The 18,550-nt window shown below is 35.5% G+C and overlaps 1 pseudogene; it reads left to right on the top strand.

Moving 5' to 3' along the window:
• Nucleotides 1-18,550, top strand: part of LOC129743546 (40S ribosomal protein S6-like) — a 72,602-nt pseudogene that overhangs the window by 40,535 nt on the left and 13,517 nt on the right.

An 18,550-nucleotide genomic window follows, 5' to 3' on the forward strand; every position in this document is an offset into this window, starting at 1 on the left:
GAGCAGAAGGTTGATTTACGCGATTAGAAGCGACAGCAATAATTCATATTTTTTAATCACGTTGTTCTTTTCCGAGTTGATTCAAGACCACTTTCGAACCAATTTTAAAGCTATGTATATCTTCAAAATATTTTTCACACACTTTTTTCACTTCGTTGAGTATCATCTAGATTCAAGTCATGCAAATTGTTTGAGTTTAAACGTTCATTAATGATGACCAAACGGAGTTACTGAAACATCTTTGGAGGTTTGTAAGGAAAATAATTTTTCATGAAAACTAATTGAATTCTCAATCATTTACAAGAGCGAGAAGCGAACTGTGGAAGATGGGAATATTTCCAACAGTTGTATTCTAGATTTTTTTTTCAGTTTTTCATGTAAAATTACTTGGTTTTTGGTTCTATGCAATGTTGATAACAAGTATATTACGTGCAAGCTTCCGCCCAAATCATTCAATTTTTTCATAATTATTTAGATTAATTTTGTATAAAGGGTGATACGGTCAAAATTTGGTCAATATCAACTTGACGTATTTCTTTCAATTTTGCATTTGAAAAACCTGAACACCCCTCATTTTGAAGGTGTGTGTGTGTAGAATGTTGTTCCTATTTTGATTTTGGAATTCACTCTTCAGTTGTCAAAATGCCGTCCAAAGAAAAAGAGCAGCGCATCAAAACGAGCTACTCGCACGCAAAGCTGGCAAAATCGCTAAAAGTTGCCAAATCAACCGTTACAAATGTAATTAAAGTGTTTGGGGAACGTTTGTCGACAGCCAGGAAGTCTGGATCAAGGGGAAATCGAAAACCGGAAGCCGCTGAGACGACAAAGAGAGTTGCCAGTAGTTTCAAGCGAAACCCTAACCTCTCTCTCCGAGATGCCGCAGATAAGCTGGGTGTATCGTCTACAACCGTGCATCGAGCCAAAAAACGAGCCGGACTATCGACTTACAAGAAGGTAGTGACTCCAAATCGCGGTGATAAACAAAATACGACGGCCAAAGCGAGATCCCGGAGGCTGTACACGACGATGCTGACGAAGTTTGACTGCGTGGTAATGGACGACGAAACCTACGCCAAAGCCCACTACAAGCAGCTTCCGGGACAGATGTTTTATACGGCAGAAGGAAGGGGAAAGGTAGCAGATATTTTCAAGCACATGAAACTGTCAAAGTTTGCGAAGAAATATCTGGTTTGGCAAGCCATCTTGAAAAGCAGCATTTTCCTAGCTTCCGGGACTGTCAACCAAGAAATTTACATGAAAGAGTGTTTGAATAAACGTCTGCTGCCTTTCCTGAAGAAAAACGGTTGTTCCGTACTGTTTTGGCCGGATTTGGCATGTTGCCATTACGGTAAAAAGGCCATGGAGTGGTACGCCGCCAACAACATGCAGGTGGTTCCCAAGGACAAGAACCCTCCCAACACGCCAGAGCTCCGCCCAATTGATAAATACTGGGCTATTGTCAAGCGGAACCTAAAGAAGACCAAAAAACTGCTAAGGACGAGCAGCAGTTCAAGGCAAACTGGCTTTCTGCGGCGAAGAAGGTGGACAAGGTGGCTGTACAAAATCTGATGGCAGGGGTTAAGCGTAAGGCCCGGCAATTCGGATTTGGAAAAGCGGAAGCCTAACTGAATATTTTTCCTGAATTTTATACTAATTAAACTTGAAAAAGAAATTTAATTTGATTTTTTAAATAAACGATTTCACCGATTTACACGCGTTTTCCCTTGACCAAATTTTGACGGTATCACCCTTTACATCTTATTTGTCTAATAAGATACTAAATTACGGTCTTGGAAAAAGTTTTCCAGCGAAAAATATCCTTTAGAGAATTTATAAATTGGCACAAAAACCATTAGCAGGCTCGGTCCCACAGAAGAAACAAAAATTTTGTTGATTTTTCAGTACAAAACATTAAATTTTTCCATACAAACCTAAACGTTCAAATTAACTCATGTAAACGGTACTTACAAATTCTGCAAAAATGTTTGGATGAGTTTTGAACCAAATCGAAGCTTTTTAAACCCCAGTGTTTGGGAAATTCAAAAATGACTCCATATCGTCTCAGTCTGTTAGAATATGATTCCTGGTCATTATTGTAATTCAAATTGGTTTGGTAATATGTGAAGTGATAAAGTTAAAGAAGTTCTGTTGGACAATTACAAGGTTAATCACAACCTCTCAGTTTTTTTCTACTGAGATAAAGTGAAGGTTTAGGATTGAATGTTTCTCGTTATTTACACACCGTCAAAAAATAGCCAACATTTTTTGCTTCCAATTTCACATGGGCTATATTTGAATACTCTTGACCATGTCATATTTCAAGGTTATCATTTTCCCTTTCAAAATTTTACTAGCCATCTGGGACTGCCTGTCGAAGCCTAGACGCGTTGCAGACATAATGTAATATGCTAATAAAAATAGGAGTGGTATAAAAATTCCTTTATAGAAGGGAGGCAAAAAAACATTATAAACCCGGAGAAATATACATAATTTTCGATGTGATTATAGGTTTCCATTTTGTTAGCCCCCGCTTAATGGTGCTTCGATTAGACCAATTTTTACGACCAGTATCATGGTAAAATGTTTTTGGTGTGTTCATCGCCATGAGTGTTGAACAGTTTTCGGTGAAGACTCAGCCTCAGTCTACGGTCATAAATTAAAAGACTTTATTTGCTTCTCGCAGCTTGCTTTATTTGTTCCTTATCGGTCCCCGGAAGGTGTTCTTACGTGTGGGAGCCCAAAGTTTGACCACCTTTTTTTCTGGTGGTGCATATTTGAACAGACAAATACGTAAGACAAGCTGATTTCAATTTTGAAGCTCCGACGAACGACTTTTTTTTAACCTACTACCTATCCCCATGACGAGTTACATCATTTTAACCCGTCAACATTTTACTTCTTCCGCCGATATGGCATAGCCTTGGGCTACTAACTAGTATCTGGCTGGAAGAAAATGAACAATCAAGTTTTAGATAATCGGAATTTAATCGCAGGGAGCGAACAGTTTCCGCCTCTACACATTTCGAAAGGTCCATCTGACTGACTGAAGGTTAGCCTGACTTTCGGTGATCGGAGTGCATTTATTTTGAAATTAATTTTCCGATTTTTTCATTCCATGTTAGGACTCGATTGACCATTAGGTCAATTTCGATTCGCTTCATTTTAAGGCAGGTAGACAGTTTTTATGGTCAACCCCTTTGTCTGACAATATTCTTGGCCACAGGCTTGCACGGAACATCTTCTGTGCCAATTTACAGTACCGTTCATAATTGTATAGAAATTTCAATAGAGTTAGCGTTGAAAAACTGTTTTCTAGACACGCTCTAACATTTTAAAACTGAAAAAATCATATCGCGCTTCCTTATCGTCATATGAATTTGATGTCAAAATCATGTAGTTTGTGTGTCAAAATCATGTTAAAAAATTACACGTGCTAGTATCTGATACGGTATTATTGAAGCACATTATTTGATGAGCATCTTCGCTGAAGATACCTTTTGTCTAAATCTTATAGTCTTTGCATTGTTAATTTTGTCTCGTTAAATTCCCGTTCTGGGCCACTGCTTCGCTTCTATATTTCTAGAAGATCAATCAAATCTGTCCCATAACTGGTTTCAAATTAGAAATTGTATTCAATATTATATTACAGATAATTAAAAAAAACATTATCTAGTTCTGAAGCTGTATATTAAAAGTTTATGGTTTTTTGACACTGTGCATTTGCGAGCATTTAAAAAAGTGCATTTAAACTAGTTGGTATCAGATTCTCGGTACGTATCTCTAAAATGTTCTACAGTTGCTACAGTTGAAATGTTAATAAAATTTAGTTCAACTATCCAACTAATATCCCACAAAATTTTAATACTGTTCTATTAGACTGAGTCGATTTGGGGTCATTTTTGATTTTCTCAAACCCTGGGGTCTGAAAAGCTTCGTTTTGGTTCAAAACTCATCCATGATTTTTTGCAGAATTTTTTAGTAACGTTCTAATGAGTAAATTTGAACTTTTTTGTTTGTATGGGAAAATTGAATATTTTGTACTGAAAAATCAACATCTTTTTTTTTCTTCTGTGGAACCGAGCCTGCTAATGGTTTTGGTACCAATTTATAAATTTTCTCAAGGAAATTTTCCGCTGAACAACTTTGTTGGCAGAAAAGTTATTAGCTGTTTAAGAGAGGTATGTCTTTTGGCATCGATAAACTATAAATTCATTTGACATCACTGCTGGATGCCTAGCGAGGTATTGCATGACTATTTTGTATGGAGCATTCGCGAAGCCCCAGCAGTGATGTCAATTGAATTTATAGATTTTTAATGTCAAAAGACATACCCCTGTTAAACCGCTAATAACTTTTTTGACTAATAAGATACGAAGTTACAGTCTTCTACAAAGATGTTCAGCAGAAAATTTCCTTGAGAGAATTTATAAATTGGCACCAAAACCATTAGCTGGCTCGTTTTCACAAAAGAAACAAAAATGATGTTGTTTTTTCAGTACAAAATATTCAATTTTCCCATACAAAGTTAAAGTTCAAATTTACTCATGTAAACGATACTTAAAAATTCTGCAAAAAATCAAGGATGTGTTTTGAACCAATACGAAGCTTTTTAGACCACAGGGTTTAAGAAATTCAAAAATGAACCCAAATCGACTCAGTCTACTGTACTATGACTGGAAAAAAAGATTCTCGTGGAAAAAGGAAATTCGAGAAAGCTTCACAAAATTCGCTGTATTATTGTCAATTTTCATTGAAAGAACTTAAAATTTGGTCAAAAAATGTAAAAATATATGAATTAGTACCTGGCCGAGTTTCATCATCGATTTCAAAATGAGGTTGTCCAACAGGCGATTTCATTCTTTTTCGGACGGATGTTTGTATGGAAGATATCGTAATCCTTTTTCAATTGGATTTTTCTTCCACAATTTCAAAATGTACCAATTGATAGAAACGTCATTCTTGCTTTGTTTTGAAATAGAAAATATTCAATCAAAAAGAGATTCTAATGAAAGAGCGAATTTAATACTCGCTTCAAGTTTATATGTATCAAATTATTAAATGTCTTTTTTTTTGTAGGTCGTTTCTGAAACTCTCTCCTTCTTATTTTGAGCTCTGTTGAGAAAATTTCTATTTTCAAACAAATCAGGAATAAGGTTTTAACACTTTTGGTGTAAAGTTTTGGTTTCGTGAAAGAAAAGTATCAGAAAATATTGATTACGCTATTAACGATACAAACATTCGTCCAAAAATGAATGAAACCGCCTGTAGGGCGATAATGAACCTCATTTCGAAACCGGTCCCCATTTTTGATCGCGTCAATCGATTTTAATGAAACTCGACTAGGTCAGGCCAGGCTAGATTAAAGATCTTTTGGACAAATTTTAAGTTATGTCAATAAAAATTGTCTGAAATACAGCGGATTTTGTGAAGCAATCTCCACGAGAATTGCTGTGTCTTTTTTTCAGTCATAGTACCCCGAGCAGACTTTGATGCCCAAATCGATAGCAAACAGTAACCAAAATGAGCTATCAATGCCAAAACGATAGCATAATTTAGTATCGCAATTTTCCCGATGGCATAACTAGGTTTCATCGAAGAATCAATATGTCGAAATATGATGCCAAACCAATACCTAAATAATGCATTGAGACCAAAATGAAACCAGTATTTGGTTTAGTTTTTTCAAGGATAACAAAACGAGGTATCATTAAGGTTTCATATGTTATGATAGAGCAGAAAAATAAGATCAAAATGATAGCATAATTTGGTATTCAATTTTGTGTGATGAAAAAATCCGATTTATTTAGTTGTTCAAAAAAAATCGAACTGAACACATTTTGAGTTTTTTTTTTCAGTGATTGCAAAGTTAGACATCATTGAGGTATCATTATTTTGGAAACAGAAAATCAGTTTTTTAGGTATTGAAATTTAAACTTAACTGAAAACATACCACGAATTTAGTATAATGCGCGAATTACTTTGAGTTGATTTCTCTATCATAGCAAAAGGTATCATCGAATCGATAAGAAATACACTATTAAAATCAATATAACCATTTAGGCTACAAGTAAAAAGAACGTTTTTTTAAACTTCGTCTAGTCCGCTTTCTTGAAGTTGTGAAAGCACAACGATGCCAAATTTTGGTTTTATTGAACATCAAAAAGTGGCATCCAACTCGTTTTGAAAGGTTTGCTAAACAAGGCATCATAAAGGTTTCACTAATTTTCATTGAGTAGAAAAGTGAAAATATAATAATACCATGATTTGGCGTTACATTTTTGTTATAAAAAAGGTCTTATGAAAAAGTTGAAACTTAAATCGTATTGAAAACAAACATCCAATTTAGGGGCCGTTCAGATACCACGTGGACAGAAAAATGAGATTTTTGACCCCCTCCCCCCCCCCCCCCTCCGTGGACAAGCGTGGACATTTGGCAAACCCCTACCCCCCCTATGTCCACGTGGACAGATTGGAAAAAGTTTTTATTTTAAATACCTATAATTTGACAGCTAGAGAACACCACTTTTTGGGTTTTTGTTATAGAAATGGCTGATTTTGTAAAACCGAATATGAATTTCCTTATATAAAAAAAATAAAAATTTAAATTTATTAATAATCATATTTATCACTTGCTTTCAAGAGGCTACTTTTTTTAAAACTTAAACTGGTATGCCATTTAAAGATTTTGATTTAAACATCTTAATATTTATTAAACTCTAGAAAATATTTTGAAAGTAAGTATGTCCACGTGGACATGACTCAAACCCCTACCCCCTCCCTCCATGGACAAGCGTGGACATTTTCATATCCCCCCCCCCTAAGTTGTCCACGTGGTATGTGAACGGCCCCTTAGCCAAAATCAACTTGACTTGATTTGGTGTTGATTGTTCCTTAATATGAAAACAAGCCATCACGAGGGGTCATACATACATTTTTTTATGATATCCTCATGATGTCCCTAGATCATATTGCGAATAAGTTTTTATAATTTAGAAGAGATGAAGAAACCAATAATTTTCCTGAACTTGAAAATTGAAAAGTGTTGTATGTTACGATGGTACCGTCTCCCTCTCGATTGTTCAGAAACAATTATACTTATTCTATTGAAAATTCTATAAATTATTCGAATTTTCACTCGTTTCACACATCAGATGATGTTGATAAAATACTATTCTGTTGCATGTAAGAGTTCATTAAGTTTGTTCCAGTTTATTTTTTTTTAATGTTTTTTTTTTATTATTATTGTAATGAATTAGTTTTTTTCGAACATCCAAACTCGCACCTCACTCGTACTGGATGGAAGCTTTGCTTTTTCTTCTTAAAATTATTCCGTGGTTTTTCAATTTATAATTTATTCCCAAAACTGTAACCTTTACAGCGGTTGGAGAACTCTCATACTCAATTATGTATATTTTTTTAAAAGTAGGTTATCATGCATTATTCGTTTATCAAGGCTCCATTTTGATGTCCATTATAACTTCAAAATCCAAACGATGAGAATTGTTCACTCATTTTATGATTGAATTATAAAATAAGCCATCAATGCCTGAAAATATATGAGCGTGTAGAAAAGAATCAAACAAAACAATAATAAAGTCAGTTTGCGTTTTTTAAGCTCGCGTAAGTTTTTGGCCCATAAACTGCAAAAACCTTCTGGGAAACTAAACCGCCTCCGCTGCTGTTTACATTACATCGGTTGATTCCTGTTTCAAGCCATCGGAAGTCCTTTGGATCTTAGTTCCGCTGTATAACTTAAGGAATCCTGAGCTGCTGGAAAAAGTGAAGGCCTCTTCCGTGTCTCCAACCTACGTAATATCTAGCAGACAATTTCAAAGGAACTGCTATTTCATCAGGAAAACATCGTATAGAGTTTGAACGAAACCAAATTTCGCTGGATGTAAACTCGAGAGATCCAAATACCCGTGCCCTTTCCCGGAAGTCGCACTACCTTGCTGAGCGACATTCGGATGCAGATACGTAATATGTACATATGCATTTGTACTACAGGTAAGCAACTTTTCACTTTTATATGTACTCCGTTTTTTGAAACATATGAATATTTCAAAAAATTGAGGAAAAAAGAAAAGCGGTATCGATTTTTGCAAAATGTAAAAAATCGAGTACCAAATCGGTTAAAATTGGTCGTTTTTTGAACTAAATGTTTAAAACTATCAGATTAAATTAATGAAACATTATATTTTAGTCCGCTTTACGCTATATTGATATCTGCAACTTTGTTTTTGTTTAACTCGAGACTATCGCCTTCAACTTGTTGCATAAGGGCTTTTGATGTAGGGCTTAATGATAAGAGATATTTTGAACAGATATAACTGTGCTAAAGATTTTACTTTAAATCTATTCAATTTTAGACAAAGTAAAAAAAACGATATTGATTTTTGAAAAGGGCGAATGCGCCAAATCTAAGTAAATCGTGTATTTAGCTGATTAAAATAGTACTTTCGAAAACCTCAATTTTGGCGCTTTCGCCTTCTACTTAAATCAATATCGAAAAAGAAGCTAAATTCAAAACGCCCTTGTTGAGAAAATTTAAACATCTTGGAATAAAATAAATTTAGTCCTTATCAGTTTGTGCCTTGCTTGTACACTGGCGCTTATTGATATAAGATTCTATTTTTAATAAGAAACCTTCGATTGATTTTTAACCAGTCTCCTGAATTTAAATAAGGCATTATGTAATTTCATGTGTATTGGTCTTATTCTTATCCAACTACGCCAAAATATCTTTGATGTCCACCTTTTGTTTCCGGAAGTTTAATTTGTTACGAGGGTTTTTTTTTATTTGAATTCATATCTTCCTGGCTGATTCAACCCCATATGAATCATGCCATAAAAATGAAAATACTATGAATATTCTCTGTTGAAATTGCATAAGTGCAGGCGATATTTAAACACGGAAGTGTACATGAATATTCGGCTTCATTTGCAGTTGCATATTCAAAGGCGCTTTTAATATTGATTTTTTCCGGAATATTATAGCTTTCTGAGGGAAATACCGAATTATGCTATCATGCTTTGCTTGCTTTTTATTTTAAGGGAAAATTGAATTATATTTCTAACATTAAAATCTACGTTTAATTGATTACGTGTTTCTAATTTAACACAAACATGAGAATAACGGATTAAAGAAAATGGAAAGCATATGGTTTTAGATTATGCTCTTTATACAAACATTTAAATTTTATAATACATTAAGGCGTTTAGTTGGATGGAATAGAGAGAGGAAGGTTATCTCAAATTGATCCGCGTTAAAACAGCTCTAAATAAAATAAAATGACAAGTTTGTAAATTCATATGAAACCATTCAAACATTACGAATCGCGTTTAGGAAAGAGAGGGGAGGGTTTTTTGATATGTATTACGTGGGGAGGGGGGAGTCTGAAATGACCGAAAATTTATATTTCATTTTAATGCATATTGACCTCAATATGTTCATATACTAAAATGGATTTTAATGTGATTAATATTCGCAGTTTTGATAAGTACGACTTTATTTGTATCCACATATATTTCATTATTTAGCCTTCATTATTAAAAAAAACGATTCAATTAAGAAAAAAGTATCATTTGTCATTTAGCTAAATCAACAATGGCATAATTAATATTCATATCTCACGTTAAACTGGCGTCAAGAAGTACGGTAGACGGCACTGTGAATTCCTCGACAATCAGTTGCAGAACTCATCGTGATATTATGAACATGGTATGTTGGAACCTTTTATGTATATTCCATCATTTTTAGATGATGAAACGGTGTGAAAATCGCCTTAGTTTATGCAACCATAAATGCAGCCGATGTTCAAACACATTGCGATGTTTTTTAGTGGAATTGTATTTGATAAGACGAAATGCGTAGGTCGCTCATTGTAACACACTCACAGATTTGTATTTTGACACATTGTAACACAGATTTGTATTTTGAAGTGCGAGTGGATAGAATTTAAAAAAATATATTATTCTTGCATATCTTGAGCAAATTATCATGTTTTGCTATCATGCCTTCTTAGCGAAATTAGGTAAAATTTAGCCCGAATAAAGGTTATTCAATGTCAATGTTTGGCGTTAATTTTCTTAATGCGAATAGCACAGTTCTGCTAAATTTTCGTATCTCTGAAAGTATTATGATACCTCGTTTAGCCAGCATTTTTCATGTAATTTTGAAAGCAAAACGATGCCAAATTTTGACTTCATTCGACATCAAAAAATGGTATCGCTTTGCTCTCAAAATTCATTTTGAAACGGTAGTAAAATGAGGTATCAATAAGGTTTCAGTGAAACCTACAGTTGGCATGATTATGGTATCCTCATATGAAAATTGAGACCCAAATTTTGGCATTGTACCACCTTTATTCGGGCAAAATGATACCAAATTTTACTTTCAAGGCATGATAGCAAAATTAGGTTTAATTTTGCCATAAAAGTCTGCTCGGGACAGTCTTGAAATTTTGTTGAGTATTTGTTGGATAGTTAAACTAGATTAGGTGAAAATTTCATGAAAAAATATATAAACTCAAACAGAAATGGAAGCTGGTATTCTGAAGCACATTGTTGAGATGAAGATTGAAAAGCTGCATTTTATCGAATTTTTAAACTGATAAATGCACATATATCCTACATAGAAAGAGTCAAACAAGAGTAATTTTTATTGGTACGGTTGGGGCTGTTCTCGTTGTGTAAATTTCAAAAAAAAAAACTAAAAACAGATTACACGGGTGACAGATAAGCTTGATATTCGTTCCTCACATACCGTTGAAAGGCAAAAAGCAGAAACATCGTACGATGTATTTTAGTGTTGAAAAAATCTAGAAATACAATCTCTTCCGAAATATACTGGAAACGAATAGAACACTTCTCCACTGTGGAAACTCGAGGACGTGCATTTCTCCTGATAACAATCTCTAATCCTTTTTTCGATCCGGAGCAAGATTCTGATAGCGGAGATTATCCCCAGATAGGAAACAGCCCTGTTGCTGGAGAGTAGTTGTCCATACAGGGATCCCGAGCAGACTTTGATGCCTGAATCGATAGCAAAAAGTTACCAAAATAAGCTATCAATGCCAGAATGATGGCATAATTTAGTCTCGCATTTTTCCCAATGGCAAATTTAGGTTTCATTGAAGCATCAACATGTCGAAAGATGATACCTAACCAATACCTACATAAGGCATTGAGACCAAAATGAAAGCACTTTTTGGATATGGTTTTTCCCAGATAACAAAACGAGGCATCATTAAGATTCATTTATTATGATAGAGCAGAAAAGTGAGATCAAAATGATTGCACGATTTGGTATTCAGTTTTCCGTGTTGAAAAATCAGATTTATTAAGGTGTTAAAAATTAAATCGAACTGAAAACAAACAGCAAATTTGTTCGTTACCGGCAAAGTAAGCACATTTTCGAGTGCATTTCCGAGAAGACTTTTATTTTAAAAATAAACTATCATTTTGCTCGAATAAAAGCGGCACAATGCCAAAATTTGGGTCTCTCTTTCCATATATGGATTACTCGATTATACCAAGTCTACACACTAAGAAAAATCCACGTAACATTACATGCAATAGGATGGGTAGAAAGGAATCGGGTATTTACATGCATCAATACTGCTTGTTTCATGTAAACTTCCCATCGCATTCTACTGCGTTGTTTAATGTAGGTTTACGTTTCCCGTTTCATCCTTAGGTATATATGGCTATTTATCCAATAAGAAATGGATCAGGCTTTCTTTTATGCTTTTATTTTTCAAAACAATAACTACATCTAATAGAACAAACAAACATATAACTCGAATTGATCATTACACATTGCACACTATTCACTTTCTCAAAACGCCGGATGATGTTGTTCGATTCCCTCAACGAAGGAAACGACGACAGGTGCCGGAGGGGATCGAAGGCAACTATCGAACATCTACAAAAAAAACAAAAAGTACAAGTTAATCCACATTGTAACTTCTTCTTAAAACGATATTTTAATTTATTTTGACTTACCATACTGAATAACTCTGTGCCCACTACCTCCGGGAGGAGGCTCCAACTCGAACAAAAACAAACAGCACACGAACAGGTAAAACAAAATACGGACGAAGGTTGCGATACTGAGATTTACATGAAATTGCACGTTAATTTCATCGCAAATGTCATGATACTATACTCTTTTTCATATTTTCTGTGACGAGGCTGCGAAAAAGTGCAATGTAAAATTACATTTTTCTTTCTGTGTAGGTTTCACTGAACCCTTAATTTAGCCATGCCACCTCGTTTAGCCAACGTTTCAAAAGATTATTGAGGGGTGTCAATGATACTCAAATTAGGCATACCTATAGAGTTGTTTTTGACATTTCTCACGCACATTAACTAGCGTCCCACTGGCGTGTACGGACGACAACGGGACAATTAACCTACAAAAATGTCAGTGCAAAAATCGGATAGTCGGCTGATGAACACAGTCGTTTTTGAGGTTAATGTTCCCAAAATTAAAGTGTTAGTTAAACGTCCTGAATTATGGCACGAATACTACTAGCGGCAAATAGGACTATGGATGCCCTTAAATGGAAATTGTTGAGCAAAATGTTGATATTGTATTCGAGTTTTTGATTTTCTTTTAATTGCAAAAATAGGCATCATTAAGTTATTTACCATTATTTTGAAAACTGAAGTTAAACCTCATTTCTTGTATTTTACTATTTCTAATAGTTGAGTCGCAACTAACTTAAAGAAACGAATAAACTCCACACAAAATCGTTCAAAATCAAACTGGATAAAGTTTTGAAATATAATCCAGTATGCATAATTAGTTTTGTTCAAAAAGTCACTCTCCCATTTTGTTTAGACCTGAGACATAAGTAGTATTATAGCATTGCAATCACTGACTATACTGAAATGACGTTTAAAACTCTCTGAGCAAGTTCACTGGTGTTGAGAAAAAGTGGTAGAAATTTTGACATTTTGAAAATTTTACCATGCAAAAATATTTCAAGATCTTTGGGCGTTGTATTTTTTTCGGCACTGTTTCTATTTCAGCCGTATGTGATAGAAATATTGCTATTTTTGCATCACAGCATGCTAAAATACAACACGTGTTATAAACAAAATGAAGGCCACAGATCTTGAAAATGTTTTTGCATGGCAATATTCTCTTAGGAAAGTAGTGCAACTGCAGCAGTAAATACGAATCAATATAGTAATGAAATAATTTTTTTTAACCGTGTACAAACAACCAAATGCCTTAATATTTTATGCTTTGTTTTAATGTTCACCATTAGAAGATTTAGTTCAAAAATGAAAACTTAATTCAAACTAACCAAAATATACGAAAACATTCAACAAGATAAATATCAATGGACATATAGCCATTGTCCCTGTTCCATTTCAAGTAGCTGTCAGTTCGCGCGCACCCGTTGAAAAAAAAAACAACTCGCTGTGGTGATTTTGTTTTTCGACCGCTGTTACTTCAGGAATTAAGAAAGGTTGGTTTCCGATAAGTAATAAAAATTATCAGTTGTTTTTAAGCCTAAAATGTTTGTTTTCTAGCTCGACATCAGTTTCCAGAGGAAGGCTTTTTTACCCTCCGCAAGTGACTTCTATCACAAGCGTATGGGTGCCACAATCATCGCTAACCATTTGGGCCGGTTAGGTGTTCAAGATTGCCGGCGGCAACGACAAGTAAAGTCCCGATGGAGTCAGCTCCTAAAAAAAAAAGGTCACTAATACTACCGGCCACACCGCAAGCGTAAATCCATTCGCAAATGCATCGTCAAGCAAAACCTGTCGGTGCTGATCACAGTTCGCAAGAGAGGACATTTCCGGACAGAACTGAACAACTTGTCCAAGGAGGACGATGTCCAGAAGGATAATTAGAAGCAGAAGTACCAGGCCCCTAAGATCCATAGTATGATCACCCCGGTCATTTTGCAGTGCAAGAGACATCATCTGGCCATCAAAGAACGTTGCAAGGAACGCATCCGTCGCCGATCCCGGCCTGTTCTCGATGCGCGCAGCTCGCTTGGTTCGGGGAAGGAAAATGCCACGATAATCGCGGCCAACATAGTTGCCAAGGAGATGAAAATAGCCACCGAGGCGAGGCCGCCAAGAAGGCCGATGCCAAGCTCAAGGTTAAAAGCAAGAAGGCCGCTGCCAAGAAGACCGACGCCATGAAGGATGAGGTGAAGAAGTCTGCCAAAAACGGTATGTACCAGACATATTTTTTTTTTCAAGCAGCTCATCATCTGCGGGGGGATACTTCTGATTAATTGGGAATTAAATTTTATTGGAAGGTCCAAATTTTTCTAAAAACAATAATTCAATAACTGTTACAAAATTTATGCTTTTTTAAATATCTTCTCCCATTTCTTACACGTTAATAAGAAATCCTTTCAAATATTCAATGTTTTCCGCCGGTCCTAAGCCAAACTTTTGTGATTAATATCCTCGCAATTCATTAATTCGATATCAGATTGTGTTAAAGCAAAACTATAATAAGGTTGATTTAATTTCGCAATTAGGTTAATCACATTTTAAAAGTAAAACACATTTAAAAGGCCTTTACAAAAACTACGCCATGATTTGGACGAGGAAAACAAATAATTACTTTAATTTTTAATTGAAGATCATACAATATATTCTATTTTCTGTCAGTGTTATTCCAAACGAAACACCAAGCAGTCTTAAAGGCAGCCCTACAGCAAGGTTGCAAGCTTATTATTTTGGAAGGGGTCAGATCACTGAACCCACTGACATGACATTAGATAAAAATTCCACAAATTTTCGAGCAGCCAAAAATGGAAATCGAGTGTTCAGTCAGTGATCAGATGGCACTTCTTTGTATGTAGTCTCTTTAGCTCTCATAGTAAGTGCTATATATGTACATAGCATAAATGAAGGCGATTTTTGAAAGGAATAAATATTAGTCTCATATAAGGGAACATCCATAAATGACGTAGCTTTTTTTTGAGTTTTTATACCACCCCCCTCCCCCCTCGTAGCATTTCGTCACACAGCCATAGACCCCCCCTAGATAATAACGTAGCTTTAATAAACCCCCCCCCCCCCTCCCCCATTTTTGAAATTCGGTTTTTAATTTTTACTTTTATTATCAGCATTTTGCAAGAATAATTAACAAAAAAGGGAAAGAAGTTATAAATGGAAGTTTAAAAAAATTTAAAAAAGCATATCAATCAGTCAAAAAAAATCAAGCTACCTTTTAACAAACAGGATAGCTAGTAAGTGATGACCAGCATTTCGTGTCCTTTTTTGCCTACAATTCGCTTTGGACGAATCTTTCTATCCGAGGCTGGGGCCTTGAGGATTTTGCTATGCTCCTTTTGGGGAACATTTGAAGCAAAATATAAATTGCAATTCTTGCATGTACGCTCCTTGATACGCTTGAAAACAGTCGGGCAGCAGAAGACAAAAGCTACATGTTCAGACTGGATTGAATTAGGCATAATTTTGCTAAATTTTGATTTTTTTTTTGATACTGAATTAAAGCTACGTAGCTTTATTTGAACCCCTACCCCCCTCTCGTCACACATCGTCACACAAAGTCAAACTCCCCCCCTCCCCCTCAAATGCTACGTCATTTATGGATGTTCCCTAATATATAGATATTATCTAGTGTAACGCCTTATGGTTGCATAATAATAGGAGGTTTATTTATCCAATGAATCTATTGCAAGCGACTTCAGATGTTCTGTACGATTTATCATATAAGGCATTAGCTACAATCCAGAGCAAATTTTATTGGTTAAATTTCGCTATCATGCCTTAGTAGCAAGATTTTGGTTTAATTTTGCCCGAGTAAAGATGGTACAATGCAAACATTTTACTCTCATATTACATATACGGGGCCGTTCAGATACCACGTGGATAGAAAAATGAGACTTTTTACCCCCTCAACCCCCTCTGTGGACAAGCAACATTTAGCAAACCCCAGGACATTTAGCAAACCCCAGGACATTTAGCAAACCCCTACCCGCTTCCCTGGATGTCTACGTGGACAGATTTTAATTTTTTTTTCTAAATCTAATTTGATAGTTAGAAAACACTACTTTTTAACTTTTTATTATTAATATGGCTGATTTTGGAAAAAAACGGATAAGCTTTTCCTGAAATAAGATAAATTTGAAATTTTTAAGTTCTAAATTACCATATTTATCACTTGCTTTCGAGTTGCTACTAATAGATTAAACTTAAACTGAAAAGCTTTGCAATTTAAAGATTTTGTTTTAAACATCTTATTATTTATTCACCTTTGAAAAATATTTGGGAAGTAAGTATGTCCACGTGGACATGACCCAAACCATTACCCCCCTTACCGTGGACAAGCGTGGTCATTTCCATATATACCCTCCCCCCCCCCCCCCTCCCTTCTAAGTTGTCAATGTGGTATCAATTGACTACATTTAGGTGTTACAATGCGGGCTATTTATCATAGTATTATGATTATGAATATCTCCATCCCTAAAAGTTGCATATGCAATTGCGAGGTTACGTTATGTACTTATAAAAAAAATAAGATTGAAAATTAAAACTAAAATTTTTGTTTTAGGATCTCAATATGGAAATTGTCAATGTATCTATGGTTCAATGATGACCAACAACTGAAGGATCAGGCAATCAACAAAAGAAGTGGAATCACTGGAGGAAGGCTTTATGGAAATTTCAACAAAACCGGTAAGATTCGTACTTATTATATTTACGAAGTCCTTCATCAGTGAATTAAGTTAGTTGTATGATTATACCTATTATGATAATTTTCACCAGAGGAGGTGTGAAAATCGCCTTATTTTATACAACCCATAACACATTGCGATGTTTATTTCTGGCGATGAATTTGAAACGATATTCATATATACCGCTCATTGCAACGCCTGAGTGTATGCAATACATCATTCTTTGGCTTTTGTTGAAGTAAACCGTTCGACGGTTTACCAGTTCTGTAGTTCTTTTGCTATCATGCCTTTTAGCAAAATTCGGTGTATTTTCTCCCGGATAAGGGTGAAACAGTGTCAATATTTGGCGCTCATTTTCTATACACGGATAGCATAGTTCTTCCAAATTTTGGTTTCACTAAAAGTGTTTTGATACCTCGTTTAGCCATCCTTTCTTTGAGGAATATCGATAGCAAAACGATGCCAAATTTTGGCAGCTTATTATACCTAAAAGTGGTCTCATTATGCTCTCAAAAGGTGTTTTGACACGGTGGTTAAATGAGGTATCATTAAGGTTTCAGTGAAACCTACAGATGGTATAATTGTGGTATCGGTATATGAAAAGTGAGACCCAAATTTTGGCATTGTACCACCTTTATTCGGGCAAAATGATGCCTCATTTTACTTTCAAGGCATGATAGCAAAATTAGGTATTATTTTGCCATAAAAGTCTGCTCGGGATTGTTTCGTTCCCTAGTAGTTTTTTTCTGAGGTCGCTGACCAGTTCGAAACTGAATTCAGAGAACATCAAAATGTTTCAATTAAAATGGTTACGGAACATTTTTAGTTTTCTTAAAAACAATTTGATACATACGCTTATCCATTTATCTTTCTTTGTGGTTTAAAATACGATGCTTACCTGAAACGAGAAAGTAAAGAGAACAAAAAAATTAATTAGCATCTACTTCTTTTTTTGGTTGGAAACGTATGATTGGATTTATAAAAAAAATGTATATATTTTTTTGTTCCTCGTCCTACACAGATGACACAGAGTGGTGATTGGCCTTCCTAATCTCCATCCCCTAAACGAGAGCTGGCTGATGATATCTGATGGAGTCGAATTTGCGCCATCATTCTGAGAAAGTTGATAAAACTCATTAGCACACGACTGCCAGTTTTGCGAAATAATGTGTATATGAGATGTGAGACTTCCGTTAAAAGTCACTGGTACGTGACACAATGTCATCAAAGTTGATCTCGAATTGATTTTTTTTTTCTTCCTTGTTCGTCTTCTCGCTTCCTCAAAGAAACTTCCGGACGTCCTTGGAGATTTGCCGGATCCAAACCGTTGTTGAGGATGTCAAGCAACACACGGTCCAACTATTTTCCTACATAGACAACTCTTCTCCTATGGTGGAATAGGCAGTGTCAATTCAGTTGGATTAAAAATTTCAACAACAAACATTGGCACCTTTGAAACATGATTAAGACAGCTTTGACATCTAAGCACCACGAGCCTGGCTCGTTGTGCGTGATTAGTGTTTTTTTTTCTTCTAAATTTGCTTAACACACTCTACATCGCAAAAAAATGTCTCCAACTAACCACGAGCCGTGTCATTTCTCCCGAACGTAGTAGATTGTCAAACGTCTGCACGTGTTTCCTTTGCTGGGCGGGACTTTCGTCGCTCTCGAGTTGAAAGGTCACATCAGTCCGTTGCTCGGCTCCATGATACCGAGTGAGAGCTCCCGGGGGGTCAGAGAAGCAGAAACAGGGAGCTTGTATTGTGCAGTGAACGTTCATCCTAACCCATCGGAAGGCCGAGAGAAAGTTCCACCACTCCCTTAGGGTTGGATGAATTTTGTTTTTTTCCCTTCTTCCTTAT

The sequence above is a fragment of the Uranotaenia lowii genome, chromosome 2 (genome assembly GCF_029784155.1).
Source record: "Uranotaenia lowii strain MFRU-FL chromosome 2, ASM2978415v1, whole genome shotgun sequence".
Lineage (NCBI taxonomy): Eukaryota > Metazoa > Arthropoda > Insecta > Diptera > Culicidae > Uranotaenia > Uranotaenia lowii.